Here is a 15,423-nt window from a genome sequence, read left to right as displayed (position 1 = left end):
ATGAAAGATAACCAAACTAACTATCTAATATAAGAAAATATGGAATTTTCTTGGAAGACGAATATTTTTGGAAAACTAAAGGAAACCGATACATTTTCATAAAACAAAACCGCTTATGAACTCACCAGCTTTATGCTGATTTTCAGACTGCTTGTATTCTCAGGTCCTCGTTAGACAGGTACCCGGCGTTATCTTTTGATGAAGATGGAGTGCACAGAAGACTCGTCTCTACTTTTGATTATATGATATATGTATAACTTTTGAACAATTTACTTTTGAACCAAATGTAAACTTTCATATATATGTAATGTAATGGTTGTTTACTGTGATTACTATGTACATTGGATTTGATACACAACTTGGAGTCAACCCCGGAAACGTTTCCGCCTTTGGTTTTCGGGGTGTGACATATTTGTTGAATCTTTCAAATATAAAGTTGAGATATAAACTAGTAAGAACTATCTAAGGCCTTAATGATATTAGATGATGAATTAAATCCTACATGGTATGATTTTCTCTAAGGCCTTAATCATATTAAAGGAAGAATTAAATCCTACATGGTATGATTTTCTTTCTAATCGGTAGAAGTGTCCTCCTTTTATTTCCTTGGGATAACACCTAGATCACTATCAATTGTACCTTGAGTACAAACACCAACTACCTAATAGACATAACATTTTCTTCAAACGATTTTGTATAGAAGAGTTCCATCCCTATTGTATTAAATGTTTTATGGATTTAATTTCTATGTTGGACTGAAGCGTTTAGAACAAAAATCTAATAGATACATATTTATATAATTCTCTAAATGTGGATTAGATTATTATACACAAACCCACTGAGAACAAGTTCTTTTATTACTCTAATACTTGAGTTAGCAGAAAGAAATCCTCCAATGACAAAGCAAGTTGGATATACACGAAACTTGAAGTAACTCAAGAACCATATCCTATTGTAATAATAGTTGGCACTAGTTTTAATAAGGATTTTTAAACATGAATAATAGTTATTCATAAAAAAAATTGCTTGCACTATTGGTAGAAATCATCTATGACTTGATAAACATGGAATCTCTCTTTGATGAGCTTTTATTGATGGTTTCTAGCAAATCCATCAAATACCAAGATGCTATGTCAAATCTTGAATCTGATTAATGACTTAGAGTCATGAACATGAGATGTAATTCATGTATTATAATCAAGTATGGTCTTTATTGAACTTTCTCTCTATAGCAAGGCTAGAAGAAGTAAGGGATTCTTCTAGAAAGAATACATTATATGGATATCTATAAACATTTAAAGAAAGACTTGTTATAAAAACATTTTCTCAAGTAGCTATGATTATATATCAACAAGGATATTATTTACTATATATATATATATATATATATATATATATATATATATATATATATATATATATATATATATACATATATATATATATATATACATATATATATATATATACATATATATACATATATATATATATATATATATATATATATATATATATATATATATATATATATATTAGCCTGGAGTTCTTCTTAATCCATGTGATCCAAAAAAATGTGTAGATCTTGAGATCCATTTGTCGATATAAAGCAAACATCTCAATGTTACAATTATCATGTAACACCCATTTCGAAAATAAACCCTAAATCCAGGGATGTGTTTTAAGTATTATTTTCTTCCGATAAGTGAAATTTAAACAAAGGTTTTAGTGAGGAAGGATGTATTTCGCATTATAAATTGTCTTGGTGGTCTAAAGGGTGCTTTCGGGGTTTGTGGTGCAGAGAATAATTGATCATGTGAATAAATAAAAAATTATTTAGATTATTTTTGTAGCTCTTGTAACATTTGAAATCTTGAAGAGAATTGTTGAGAATAACCCCATTTCTTGGTCAGCTCGAGGAGTTGTAAGGAACAACTCATCATGTTGAAGATGGAAGGATCATGTGGGTTTAATGAACCAACTCGACGAGTTGGGGAGCCTCAACTAGATGAGTTGGTAGTTGGGAAAGAAACCCTAAATCAAGTTGTAGCCTCAATTATCAAGTTTTTGGAGCCTTGAAAGCAAGTTTGGTGTTCTTTTTGTACATCGTGAAAGAATTAGAAGATCTTGATGTTTCTAGCTTGGAGAAGGAAGTTTTGGATCCATAATCAATCCATTTCTTACAGTCACCTTAAGGTATCAACTTCATACCTTAACTTATGGATGATTAGATCTCCTTATTTTGGGTTTTTTTGTGTTTTGGCCACTTTTTGGGGATGACGATGGAGTAAAGTCATTTTATGGGTCGTTCCTTCATATCTGAGTTGTTTTTGGTACACATGAGCTTAAAGGTGCAAACTTTATGAGGATTTTAGTGTCATGCATGCATTAAGTCAATTATTATGTCTCTTCCAAGAATAAGATCTTCATTTAGACATGCATGAAAGTAAAATTGGAAACTTTACATGGTTTTCTAGCTGCAGAAAGTCAGATCTACGTTTTGGACTCATGTCCCAATGGATTAAGTGCTTAATGTGTTAAGAGGTGGGTTTCTGGTGAAATCAGGAGTTTGTTTGATAAAATAAGCTAGTTGGCATAGTTTTCCCCAACATTTTCAAATTAATAGAGGAACTCGGTGAGTTGGTGGGTCACCTCAATGAGTTGACTTAGTTTTCCTGATCTGTGCAGATCGATGGAGAAACTCGACGAGTTGAAGGACAACTCAGCGGGTTGGGTCAACTTAGACCGTTGACTTCGACTTTGGATTTATCTCTTTGACCAAGTTTGACCCAAGGGATGCTTGAAGTAATCTGAATTGTAATAAGGAAAATTATTAGGTTAGGATAAGGCCCATATGGGGTTGGGTCTAATTTGGGAAATTGGGCCATTAATGGGCTTTTGTGCATCTTTAGGTTTTGGCCCTCAGTTTTGGTGCATGTTGTGTGACAACCCGAAATTTCTATCTTGTACAGTCATTCAATTAAATCAAAGTCAGACTCATTTCTGCTATCTTTTAGCATTGTTTAGGGTCTATTTGAGTGTTCTAAGCCTAGTACATTCAAGGTTTGGGTTGATGTATGACTTATCTTATGTTCATCGTATTACATTTGAGCGAAGAACTCCTTCAAGAGGAGTGTACGGCCGCACACATGGGTGTACGAACATACACTCAAAGTGGCCATACACTCCATGACTGTACACTCAATGGTTGTACACCACATTGACCATACACATCTTGGTCGTACATAATGTAGTGTAGCAGTAAACCCCTTTGATTTAATCATATGTGATTGTAACACTTCAATCTAAGTGTTTCCTAGTCCCTAAGGTGGTTTCCTTGCATAATTAGTTGTATAAACACTAATTATATCTATATATGTATCACTATATGCTTAATACAATACGTTTGTGCTCGAGAATTCACTTGACACTCAGCTTCCTATATCGATCTTACATTCGTATCACAAACTATAGGTGAGTTCATACCCCTTAACTTATCTTTTAAATGATTTTATGGGGGGAATACAAGTAGAAACATTATAGTTATTATATCAATCACATGTGATTAATAACTATCAAACAAGTGGATTTCTTATACTTCAAATTGTTTTATCAAGCAAACTATTTCAAAACATTTTTATAAGCTGACATTAAGTCATCAATAACCATTAAAATGTTTAAAACTCTTTTATATGTTAAACTTTTTATTAAGTTCTTTTAAAACAATTTATTGTCAAAATCATGTCTATATAGATATAGTTATATAAATAAGATTGAAAGGCCTTAGGACTGATAACTCACTTTATTTCCTGTTCCTTGTTTGGTTGTGGACTTAGGGTATCTGGTTGTTTGTTTGACTGTCGTTTGAATCTTCGTTATATATTATGTATATATGTATAGATGTAAGGTCCTGAAACGGATCTTAACAGTGATCGAACAAACAAAACAATCAATAATAATAATAAGAATGAAGTAGAAACATAAATCAAAACAAGCTTGCACACGCTTCTATTAACAAAAACGTCTAGTACAACATGTCTATAGCAACCTTGAACTCTATGGCATCAACAACCATTAAATGACCTAGCTAACCTCTATATATAGTGGACTTGGACCAACTTCGGGTTTACGGTCGTAAACAGGCTTACGGCCGTAAACTCATAACATGGTCGTAAACTACTATCAACACTACCAAAAGTGCATATCGACACAAAAGAACCTATTACAATGAAAGCCTACACCAAACCATTAATTGGACCCTTCAATCTCCCCCTTGGTTTGGTGATAGCTTTGAAATTAATCTTTATCGACCACCACCACATCTGTCTATCCCATTGCCCTATTCCACATACATTTATTGATGATCTCTGCAACCATAGACGTGTACTCTTTTGCTGCTTGCTAAAAAATCTCCTCGGCAACTTTTATTTGATAAGTACTCAGATGATGAATGTCCCACCTCCTGAACTGGAACAAATCATTTCGATCAAAAGGACAGATGCATCCATTTTTAAGCTTGATAACAGCAGACGCAGTACTCTCATCTAAAACCCAGTACTCCATGGAGCTTAGAGATCCGTCTGGGTACTTTGAAGAACAGGGATTTATTTTACCTGATTAGCTGCAAGCCACATCACCACCTGAAGAGGATGACCAGTCTTTGGATCTATGATATCAGGATAGTGCTTGATAACAGACTCAGCAGTCTTCATCGAAGGAAAACCCTTTTTCACTTGGTCTTCTAGAAAATGTTTGAATTGAGTTGCCTGTGGATTATCCGAAGGATTGAAAAAAGGAGATCGTGACAACTCTAATAGATCCACCCTAATCCATGAATTAAAATCTTGATGGTCTTTGTATAGCTTGGTGTTTCCGCTCTTTCTTTGTACAATCCACACGTTAAGAGGATTATGAAATCCCCAAGAGATAATCCAAGATCTATCACCATACGTATCTCTAAACGTAACAACTCCAAGATCTGTAACAGTGATTGTTGCTTGATCTGTAGGTGCATTCTTGACAGAACTCCTCTTAAACAAGAGTTGTCCCTTTTCAGCAGTTTTAGCTTATCTATCACGTATAATTGCCTCAACATGGGGAGCATGAGTGGGCTCCTCATCAAAACGATTAACAACCCGTGAAGTTTGAACGGTTGGCATGGTAACAGGAAAAGCTTGAGTATGTAGATTGATCCTATACTCATCTGCAGATGTTTGGTATTTGTCACCAAAATCACCTTCAAGCTTCTTCTTCAACTCAAAATAACTGGAGGTCAAGATATTAAAATGGTCTTGAAGATCAGAAATTTGCTTTGTCTTTATCGCTCGATCATCCTAAAGATCAGACACTTGAGTCTTCAGTTTAGCATTCTCATTCAATAACTCATTGAACTAAATATCAAGCTCAATGATCTTCTGATCCAGGACACTGATCTTCTTTTGAAGCTCGTCAACTGAAGGTTTAGCTACTCCTTGACGACCTTCTTCGAAATATATTCTTTTACCTACGAGAAGAAGGATCTACATTTTCATTTTGAGCGAGATGCATAGCTAATCGCACTGAGGAATCCTCACGATCTATCCTCGGGGGAGAGAATCCTGGTGGAGCAGAGCAGCCACCAACTTCAAAAGTGGTGCTACGACCTCCAAAAGATGGTTCTGTTGATACAATGGTAGGTGTAGTAGTTGGTGTAATTGGTATGTCATGAGATAAGTCAAAATCCGAAGGCCCAAACCTAGGATCACGTCTTCTTCTCTTAGGTGGAGGCTGCAAGGTCTGATCTGTTCTATCATCACCCTGAAGTGGTTCATTAGTAGGTGAGGCAACATGAAGGGGAGGAATCCTTGATACTGTCACCAATGGAACTGTGGAATCAACCACTTGATCTGTAGACATGGGTGTCGATTTGAGAGCGTTTTCAGGATCCCTTCTCTCTATTGACGTGGGAGCAACATCACTGAGATTATCAAGCAATGAGTTGACGTTGACATTTGACAGAAAGTCATCATTGCTTCCAAACTTTGTTTGAATCTCATCTCTATCGAAACCTGTAAGATCAAGGTCTTCATACTGATTGGATCAGTTGCATTCTTGGAAGACCCTTCATTGTAATCACCTTCAACTTGGACTATTTGCAGGTCATGCTCCTCAGCTACTGATACAGTAGGAGCAACTATATCTTCCCCTTCTTGATCTGATACTGTGATCACATCTCCTTCCGTGATCACCTTTTATGACGAAGTAGGCTCCGAAGATATCTAATCAAAAGATCTGTGGGACTCAGACGCTTCATTCGGCTCAGCAAATTGTCCGAATTTAACCAGAGGATACAGTCCTTAAAGATAACTTTCCCTTTGCGACTTTGTTTAATGAGCCCAATAGTGTGAGGGCCCACAGACTTAATATCAAGAGTTTCTCCCTCCTCTAACATGTCAAGAAACGGTTTGTTGATGAAGAGCTGAATGAATCTAGGATACATCAAGAAGGTATCCCGAGCGTTGGCATTGATGTTGACCACAAAATCGTCCAGAATAAACCTAGAAAAGTTGAAGCCAATCCCTGTAGCAAGAGAAACAATAGCGCCAGTCTTTCACAGGGATATTTCATCCGCACCAGACCTTCTGCCGGGGATGCAACTCATGAACACGTGGGCTAGGAATCTCCAATAGGGTGGCAGAAGCTTTTTCATTGTAGTAGGAGAATCACCTTCATACCCCATCTTCTTTAAGATTTTCTGAGCATCTTCAATACTAATTTCCATGGGAAAGCTCGGTAGGTCATGTATCAGCAATGTCTCTCTTAGGAACTGCTCATCGATTACAATTTTGCATCCTTTTACGACTGCATCTACTGTCACTGCTCCATCATCGTCTCTTCTTATTTTCGCAGTCTGCCAGAACTCTCTGATAATCTTCTGATAAACGACAGTGTTCATAGTGATTGTGGTTGCCAGACAGCATTCCCTGAGTCCTTGAATCATCGACTTAAATTATCCATGTGCCACTGGAGGATCTGCCAGTACCATTGCCAGATTGTGCATGTCTGCAAACTTTAAAGCTACCATTTGATCTGCACTAAAACATACCAAATAAGAATAAAAAAAACATTTGAGCAATGAATGTTTTTATTATTTTTTTTTTGTATTTTTCTTAAATCAATTTCAAATTAGCCCAAAATAATAAATTATTTTGATCAAAATCAATTTTGCAGTCAACATAGGGTTTTCGATCAAACTTGAGTTTACGGCCGTAAACCCATGGCCGTAAGCTAACGACAGTAAACTGAGTTTACGGTCGTAAACGCCTGGCCGTAAGCTTAGGCAGTAAATTGACTTTAAGGTCGTAAACTCCTAGCCGTAAGCTTGGGCCGTAAACTTCGGCAGTTTGTTTTTCGTCGATTTTGGCCTCAAAACTCATCGATTTCATGAAGCAAATGCATTAACTTGGACGGAATCCTCTTACCTACGAGATGAATGGAGCAATTTCAGGAAATCTAACAAAAAACTTTCGAAGTTGACAGAGAATAGAGGGGTGTTTGCGGCCGGAATCAGAAAAGTGAAAGGTTTCCGGCTGTAAACCCCCTATAAATACCTTTGACCTTTTACCTGCTTTCCACACTGTCTAAGGCACAATCGAATTTTTTAAAAGTTTTCAAAAATAATACTTTGAGGAATTTAAAAATAAAAAACTTAATAAAAAATAAAATAAATAAATAAAAAATTGAAAGTAAAAATAAAAATAGAAATAAAATTAAAATTAAAATAGTGAATAAATATAAAATTAAACATTTCTAAAATTTTGACATACACAAAGATAAATTAAAAATAAAATAAAAATAAAATAAAATTTAACACAAAATAGATTAAACTTTATCTAAACAAACACTGAATATACATTTTGTGACTTTAGGATCAAAGTTGTTAGACAGCCTTAGTCTACATATCGGTACATTTATCTTCATGTCTATGTCTGATCGATCATCGGTATTGTGGTCCACTTAAACACGAAAAATTTGTCACAATTTTGAACAGATTAATAATAACAATACATTTTGATCCTACATTCTTAGATATTTTTCCCAGGGACCATTTAGCTGACGACGGCCAGGGATTTTGTTGTCCGCCTAAATTGAGCAGCGAGATCTACAGACAATCTGTATGTGTTCAATTTTAATTGTACCAGAACATGTTTCCCGCTTCCTGATATACTCCAGTAATCAAGAATTTCCATAATACTCCTTACACCGAGTGAGCAACCAATTATTAAGAGAGAGGATATATTTAGAATGAATATGCTATAAACCCAGTTCGGATCTGTTCCAATCACATAGAGGATGAAACATATGACTAACTGAAGTTTTAGAGGGATTGAGAAAAAGAATGATGCATATACTGTGTACCAGGTCAGATTGTGAGTCACGCAGAGGAGACCGTATATGGCTAACAGATAGAAAGAATCGCATAGAAAGAAGATACAGAGAGATAATATTGCATATGTTACGGTCCAGGTCAGATCTCTCGATCACGCAGAGGAGGCAACATATAGCTAACAGACAGAAAGAAAGAAAATAACTTTCTACAGACCTAATTTAATGGAATTCCCCAGTCACCCTATCAATACCGGAATTAAGGACATAATCCGCACATCGAGGAAAATGAATCCACGGTTCTAGATACGGGTTCTTTTAGTGTGACCAGTAGATTCCGATGTATATCTCCCTGCTCAACCTATCTAAGCGTCATATTATCAGGCTAAACGGATCTAACTAGTTCAATATTTGTCAAGTCCTTGAATTCCTTAAGTTCAAATCTTCATAGTCAAGTCCATTTAGAATCTTTCGTGCCTACCAACGCATCGAGCACAGAGCGTAGACAATTCAATTTTGGTACGTTACATAGATTCAGATTTCCCGTTATCATTTGATAATATCACTTCCCAACACATTACCTACAAGCAAGATTATCAGTAACATCTTTTTGATTTTCTGATTTTTTATTATTTTTGGATTTTTGAATTTTGAATTTTGAATTTTTGTTTGGTTTTTGTTTATTTCTCTGAAACATCTGGATTCCCAAGTATCCTATGTTAATTCTTTATGTTGAATTTTTGAGGGGAACTCGGCGAGTAGGCGCTCTGACTCGCCGAGTGGGATCGCGCATTTTGGTCTGATTTAATGAAGGACTCGGCGTATCCATGAGTGGACTCGGTGAGTCAACACTGTTTAACGAAACCCTAAATTCTAGGGTTTGGGAGCTATTTAAGGACCCTTATAGCCACCATTTACGGCTACCAGACCCTTGAGGGAAACCCTAATAGTTCTTGAGCGTTTGTGAGAGAGAAGAAGCCATTATTGGACCTTTGTGGGTTTGTTTTTCAAGAAGAAGTTGATTCCTGCTTAGAGGAGGCCAAGGAGGTTGCTTATTTGTGGATTGCAAGCAAAGGACATCATCCTTGAGGTAGCATATCGATCCTTTCTCTGTTTTGTTAAAGAATCCATGGTCTAGGGTTTCCTATACCCTTTATTGGGTTGATTTGTTGGGAATACGGTCCCTTATCATGTGTAGACTTCAGATCTGGACCCATAGTGGTCCAGAGGATGTTATCCATCTTGCTTTATGTTTAGTTATGGAAGAAATGGACTTAGAGTGTTGTGTTTGGGACTAAATCATCAAGTAGTGACATTTGGACGTTGCAAGAGTATCATGTTCGAACCTTTACGTGTTTATTGAGATTAGGGAGGTTAGATCTATGGATTAGAAGAACAGATCTGACCTCAGAAGGTCATTTGAGTTTAAGCATGGCGGCGACTCGCCAAGTCCATAAGTGGACTCGACGAGTCAAGTCGGGTTTGCCCCGCGATTCGTGTCAGGTGTAACCCGTCGAGTGGAAGGATGACTCGACAAGTCAAGAGAGCCTGAAAGGATTCAGAGAACCCGCATGGACTCGTCGAGTCGCCCATGTGCACTCGACGAGTCGGGTCAAAGTTTAACCATTTACTTTCGTTGAATTTAAGGCTTTATGTCAAGACTGATTCAGGAGAGTTCAAGGTAGGGTAGAATGGCCTTCTACCCAGTTGTAGAGATGAGATAAAGAGAGAATTCTGATCAGGATGTTATTTGAATAATAGGAGGAGGCTAAATCGGGACGTCGAGCACGAGAGTTTATCCGACATCATTGAGGTGAGTCTTCTCACTATATTGTACCTAGAAGGGTACCTGCGTGTGACCGGAAGGTCTTATATGCTATGAGATGTATGAGTTGTGTGTTGTTATGTGATATGTATGTGTTATAAATGTTATGTATGTTATGGACCGGAAGGTCAAGAGGTTACGGACCGGAAGGTCGATACGGGTATGACCGGAAGGTCTACCATGATTCGGGACGGAAGTCCCATGAGACATATGGATCGGAAGATCCTGCAGAGTTAGGGCCTGGAAAGGCGTATGTGTGGTATGTGGTATTTTGGGTAACTCACTAATCATTTATACTTACAGTGGTTATGTTATGCGTTTCAGGTACTAGTGAGGAATGCGGGAAGGTGCCGGCATGATCCGTACACACTTATAGAGTTTTGTCATTTAGATTATGGGGACATGTTTTGTTATGATACAGTGATACATTATGTTTTATGATTATCGTGTGAATGAGTATGATTTAAAAATGAAAAATTGCTTCGAAAAATTTACGTTGTTACATTCTCCCCTAAATCTGTGCATGGGTGAGAATGAAATCACAAAAATGCGCAAATTTAAACTAATCTAAAAAAAATAAAAAATAAAAATAAAATAAAAAATAAAAAATAGAAGATAAGAATTAAAAATAAAATTAAAAAAAACATAAACTAAGTAAAAAGGTAAAATAAAATAAAATTAATCCTCAAAACGAATCATTTTCAAAAACCCTACAAGCACATCGAATCGAGCTTTGTTCAAAGGCTTGGTGAACAGATCCGCCACATTATTAGCAGTGGGAACCTGTTCCAGTCGGATAAGTGAACGTTCATAACAGTCTCTGATAAAATGAATTTTGATATCAATTTGCTTGGTTTTTGAGTGTTAGACAGGATTTTTAGCAATTTGAATCGCAACCTCCTTATCATAGTAGATTGGGGTTTCTAGATAATTCAAACCATAATCCAACAGTTGATGTTGGATCCATATGAGTTGAGTGCAACAGGCAGATGCAACAACGTATTTCGCTTTAGCTGTTGAAGTTGAGACAGTGTGTTGCTTCTTACACTACCATGACACCAAACGATCTCCAAGATATTGACACCCTCCTGAAGTAGATTTCATGTCAAGCTCACAACCTCCATAATTACTGTCGGCAAAATTATATGAATCAAATTCATAATTTTTCAGATACCAAAGACCCAATTTTGGGTTGCCTTTAATATACCGAAAAATTCTTTTGATAGCAATATGATGTGAAAGTTTAGGATTAGCCTGATAACATGCGCATTGACGAATAGCAAACATGATGTCAGGTCGACTTGCAGTAAGATACATCAACGATCTGATCATCGATCTACAGTCTGTCTGATCTACGGATTCGCCATCAGTATCTGGAGTCAAAAGCGGTCTTTCAGCCATCGGCGTCGATCCAGGCTTAGCGTCTTGAAACCCGAACTTCTCTATAATATCCTCCATATACTTGGCTTGATAAACAAAGTTTGATCGATAGTGCCATGAGAGTATCCATGCTTGAGCAAGTGCTTTGTTAGAGTCGCATACCACGCTCGAGGAGCTTGATGTAACCCACAAAATGTCTTGTCCAACTTGTAGACATGATTGGGAAATTTCGAGTTAACAAACCCAAGGGGCTGATCAACATACATTTCATCCTTTACCTTGCCATACAAGAAGGTTGTCTTGACGTCCATTTGATAAACTGTGAAGTTCATGTAAGAGGCATATGCAAGGAATATATGAATAGCCTCCAAGCAAGCTACTAGAGCATAAACTTCAGTATAATCAAGACTCTCGACTTGTCGAAATCGACGAACCACCAATCTAGCTTTATTTCACACTATAACCCCTGAATCATCCTGCTTGTTTCGATAGACCCAGCGTGTGTCAAGAGACTTTTTGCCCTTTGGTAACTCAACCAATTTCTAAACCCTGAGTTTTTCAAACTGATTCAATTCTTCATGCATAGCATTTACCCAGCTGGGCTCATTCAAAGCCATTTCAATATTCTTGGGCTCTATTTGAGAGATAAAGCAAGAGTAAAGACATGTATTGAAATCTCCACTCTGACTGCTGGTTTTAACGCCATCGCCCAGCTGGCCAATGATGTTCTCGATCGGATGATCGCGTTGAATTCTTGAGGGTATCTCCTGGCTAATATCATTAAGCGAGATGGAAAGATTGTGGATATTGACACCTCCATCATTTGTTGATTGTTCCACACTGGATGACTCTACTACAAACTCATTAGAAATGTCTTCAGGAAAGAGTAGTTCCATAAAAATTGAAGTGACAGCGGAAGCATCTCTAGACATGAGCTCTCTTTCAATAGGAGTGAGTGGTGTAGCCTCAGCATCAGGAGTATCATTTTGAGATAGAGATTTTGGACCATCAGGTGGTACATATGAATCCTTATCAGGTGAAGTAGAGGACTCCCCCTCAGATGGCGAAGAGGATACCGTTGGAGGTCTATAGACAACTTCTTTGTCTTCATCTTCAGAAACATTCTTCGAACCAGATAAAGACCCAGATGAGCTATCTGAAGGCACATTTATGGACTTGAAAAGCGATGTGTAATCAAATAACCAATCCGAACCCACTCAAGCATCCGTTTCTTTCTCCTCTAACCAGCACACGTCGTAGGATTCCACAATCTGCTGTGTCTTCTTGTTGTAGACCCTATATGCGGTATGTGCAGCATACCATACGAAGTAACAATCATCGACTTTGGCATTAAACTTTGGGTTTAACTCTAGGTGAAGAAGGGTGCAAGGGTAGCCAAATACATGAAAATGAATGACTGATGACTTGTGACCATAGAGAATCTCATACGGAGTCTTCATCTAAGCTTTGTTGATCAACACACGATTATGAACGTAGCAAGTACTGTTAATCGCCTCGGCCCAAAAGAAAATTGGTAACTTAGAGTCACACAGCATTGTCCTTGCAGTGTCTTTTAAGGTTGTATTTCTCCTTTCAGCAACACCATTTTGTTGAGGTGTGTGGTAGAGCTGTATTAACGCATAATCCCCTTTTCTACGCAAAAGTGATCAAGAATAGAATTCTTGAACTCTGTTCTGATGTCGGTACGAAACGCCTTCACCTGATTGTTGGTTTGATTCTCAATTAGCACTATGAACTTCTTAATCAGTTCTGCAACCACAGTTTTGTTTAATAAGAAGAAGACACACGTAAAACGAGAGAAATCATTAATCACAACCAGCCAGTATTGTAACATCCCAAATTTTGAGGCCAAAAATTTCATTTTAAAATTTAACATGTAATAAAGCGTGTTACTAAAACATTGCCAAAGTTACATTAATTATAAAACATAAGGTTATGTCTCAAAACAATATCATTGGAAACAAAAAATATCAAACTACGATCCCAGAAAAATCCAATGCAGAAACCATGTGTGTGATGCGCCGCTATGCCACCGGCTCTTTCCCCTTTGACGAGGAGGTACTTGAAACCACAATTAAAACTGTAAGCATGAAGCTTAGTGAGTTCCCCCATCATACCACATAACATATAATATCATCGGTATCTTTCAACCGGTAACAGCCATCGGTGTCTTTCAACTGGTAATCATCATCGGTATCTTTCAACCGGTACTCATCATCGGTATCTTTCAACCGGTATTAAGGAGTATCTCACCCCCTATCACTAGCGAGACCAAACATACCCTACCAGGTTCCCAGTCTTGTCTCGGCATTTCCCGAATCGAGTACGGATCCTCTGCTTTCAATAGTACGGGCCCATACTACCTTCCACATCTATCCGTACTTTCCTCAGGAATTGCTTTGACTCCACCAGGTCCCTTATCCATTAATAGTGCTCCCAACATTATCTCATCCTAGGCTTACCCTAGGGAAACCACTGACTCAACTCAAACCAGTCCTCAGCTGCTGAAGGTCTCCTTGTGATGCCAATTAGACATCACCTGGATACCATCACATGCGACGAGGCTCAGATAATCCTTCAAGTAAAAGACTTGTCCCTACAACGGTTGGACTCAGACGAGAGCTGCGCAATAGGGTCAAATCCAGCACTCTGAGATTATTCAACCCTGATCACATGTGACGTGACGTATCCACCTAATGGCTAACTCCCATCACTCAGAATCCCACAATGCACAAAGCAAGCAGCATTCGAACAAGGGGAAAATCTACCCATAACATACCCAAGCAATCATATCCACATAGCAAGAATCTAAACTAGCATGCAACACAAACTCAAAAACTCAGGCATAACCTAAACAGGCCATCCTACTACTGTCTAATCAGTACTATCATGCAGCTCAAAAGCACAAATAACAGGCACATAAGGCATCATCCCTTGGAGTCCTATTGTAGCATGCTGTTCTATCAACTGATAAGCATAACATAAACTTGTATGGGTAATTTGGGGTACTTACTTGAGCTCGGTTGATTGCATGCACCACACCTCTTTTCTCTTTTCAAAGTTATTTTCTTTCTGAATTCTTTTTGCTTTTCTAAAACTATTTTTCGTTCTCAAAATTCTTTTTACAAAACTGTCCTTTCACTTTTGAAATCTTTTTATCCGACCCCTCAGTTTGAGTTCAGGCACACCCGAGAGTATGCCCGAATCCCTCAAACCAAGGCTCTGATACCAACTTATAACGTCCCAAAATTCAAGACTAAAAATTTCTTTTAATAAAGTATCACTTAAAGTAAAATCATCATTTCAAAACATAAACAGAGTATTAGTTTTCAAAACACAAGTTCATTATCAGAGTAAAACATTCCCAGGCTGACTAGTCTATGGTGTGTGCCATGCGATCATCCCGAGCTCCATCATCCGCTACCGGAAGTACCTGAAACCAAAACTGAAAGCCGTAAGCACGAAGCTTAGTGAGTTCCCCAGATACCACATACCATACAAACCATTCATAGCCAAGAATCATACATAACTGACTTATCCATAACCAAGTAAGGTGCTATGTGCCAAACATAGTCTTGCCATTATGCCACGGGCCGCACGTGGTCTTACTGGTCAAGCCTGGGCCGCTCCCTGGGTCTTACAGACAAGTGCCAAGGGCTACCCCCTGGTCTTACAGACGTGTTCCAAGGGCCACCCCCTGGTCTTACAGACAAATGCCAAGGGCTACCTCCCGGTCTTACAGACAAGTGCTAAGGGCCACCCCCTGGTCTTCTATGCAAGTATCAAAAAGACAACCGTACATACTACTCTACTTAGCTAAACAGCATACAGTG

This window comes from Lactuca sativa, chromosome 3 (assembly GCF_002870075.4).
Source record: "Lactuca sativa cultivar Salinas chromosome 3, Lsat_Salinas_v11, whole genome shotgun sequence".
Classification (NCBI taxonomy): Eukaryota; Viridiplantae; Streptophyta; class Magnoliopsida; order Asterales; family Asteraceae; genus Lactuca; species Lactuca sativa.
Note: the sequence above shows the minus strand (reverse complement) of the source record.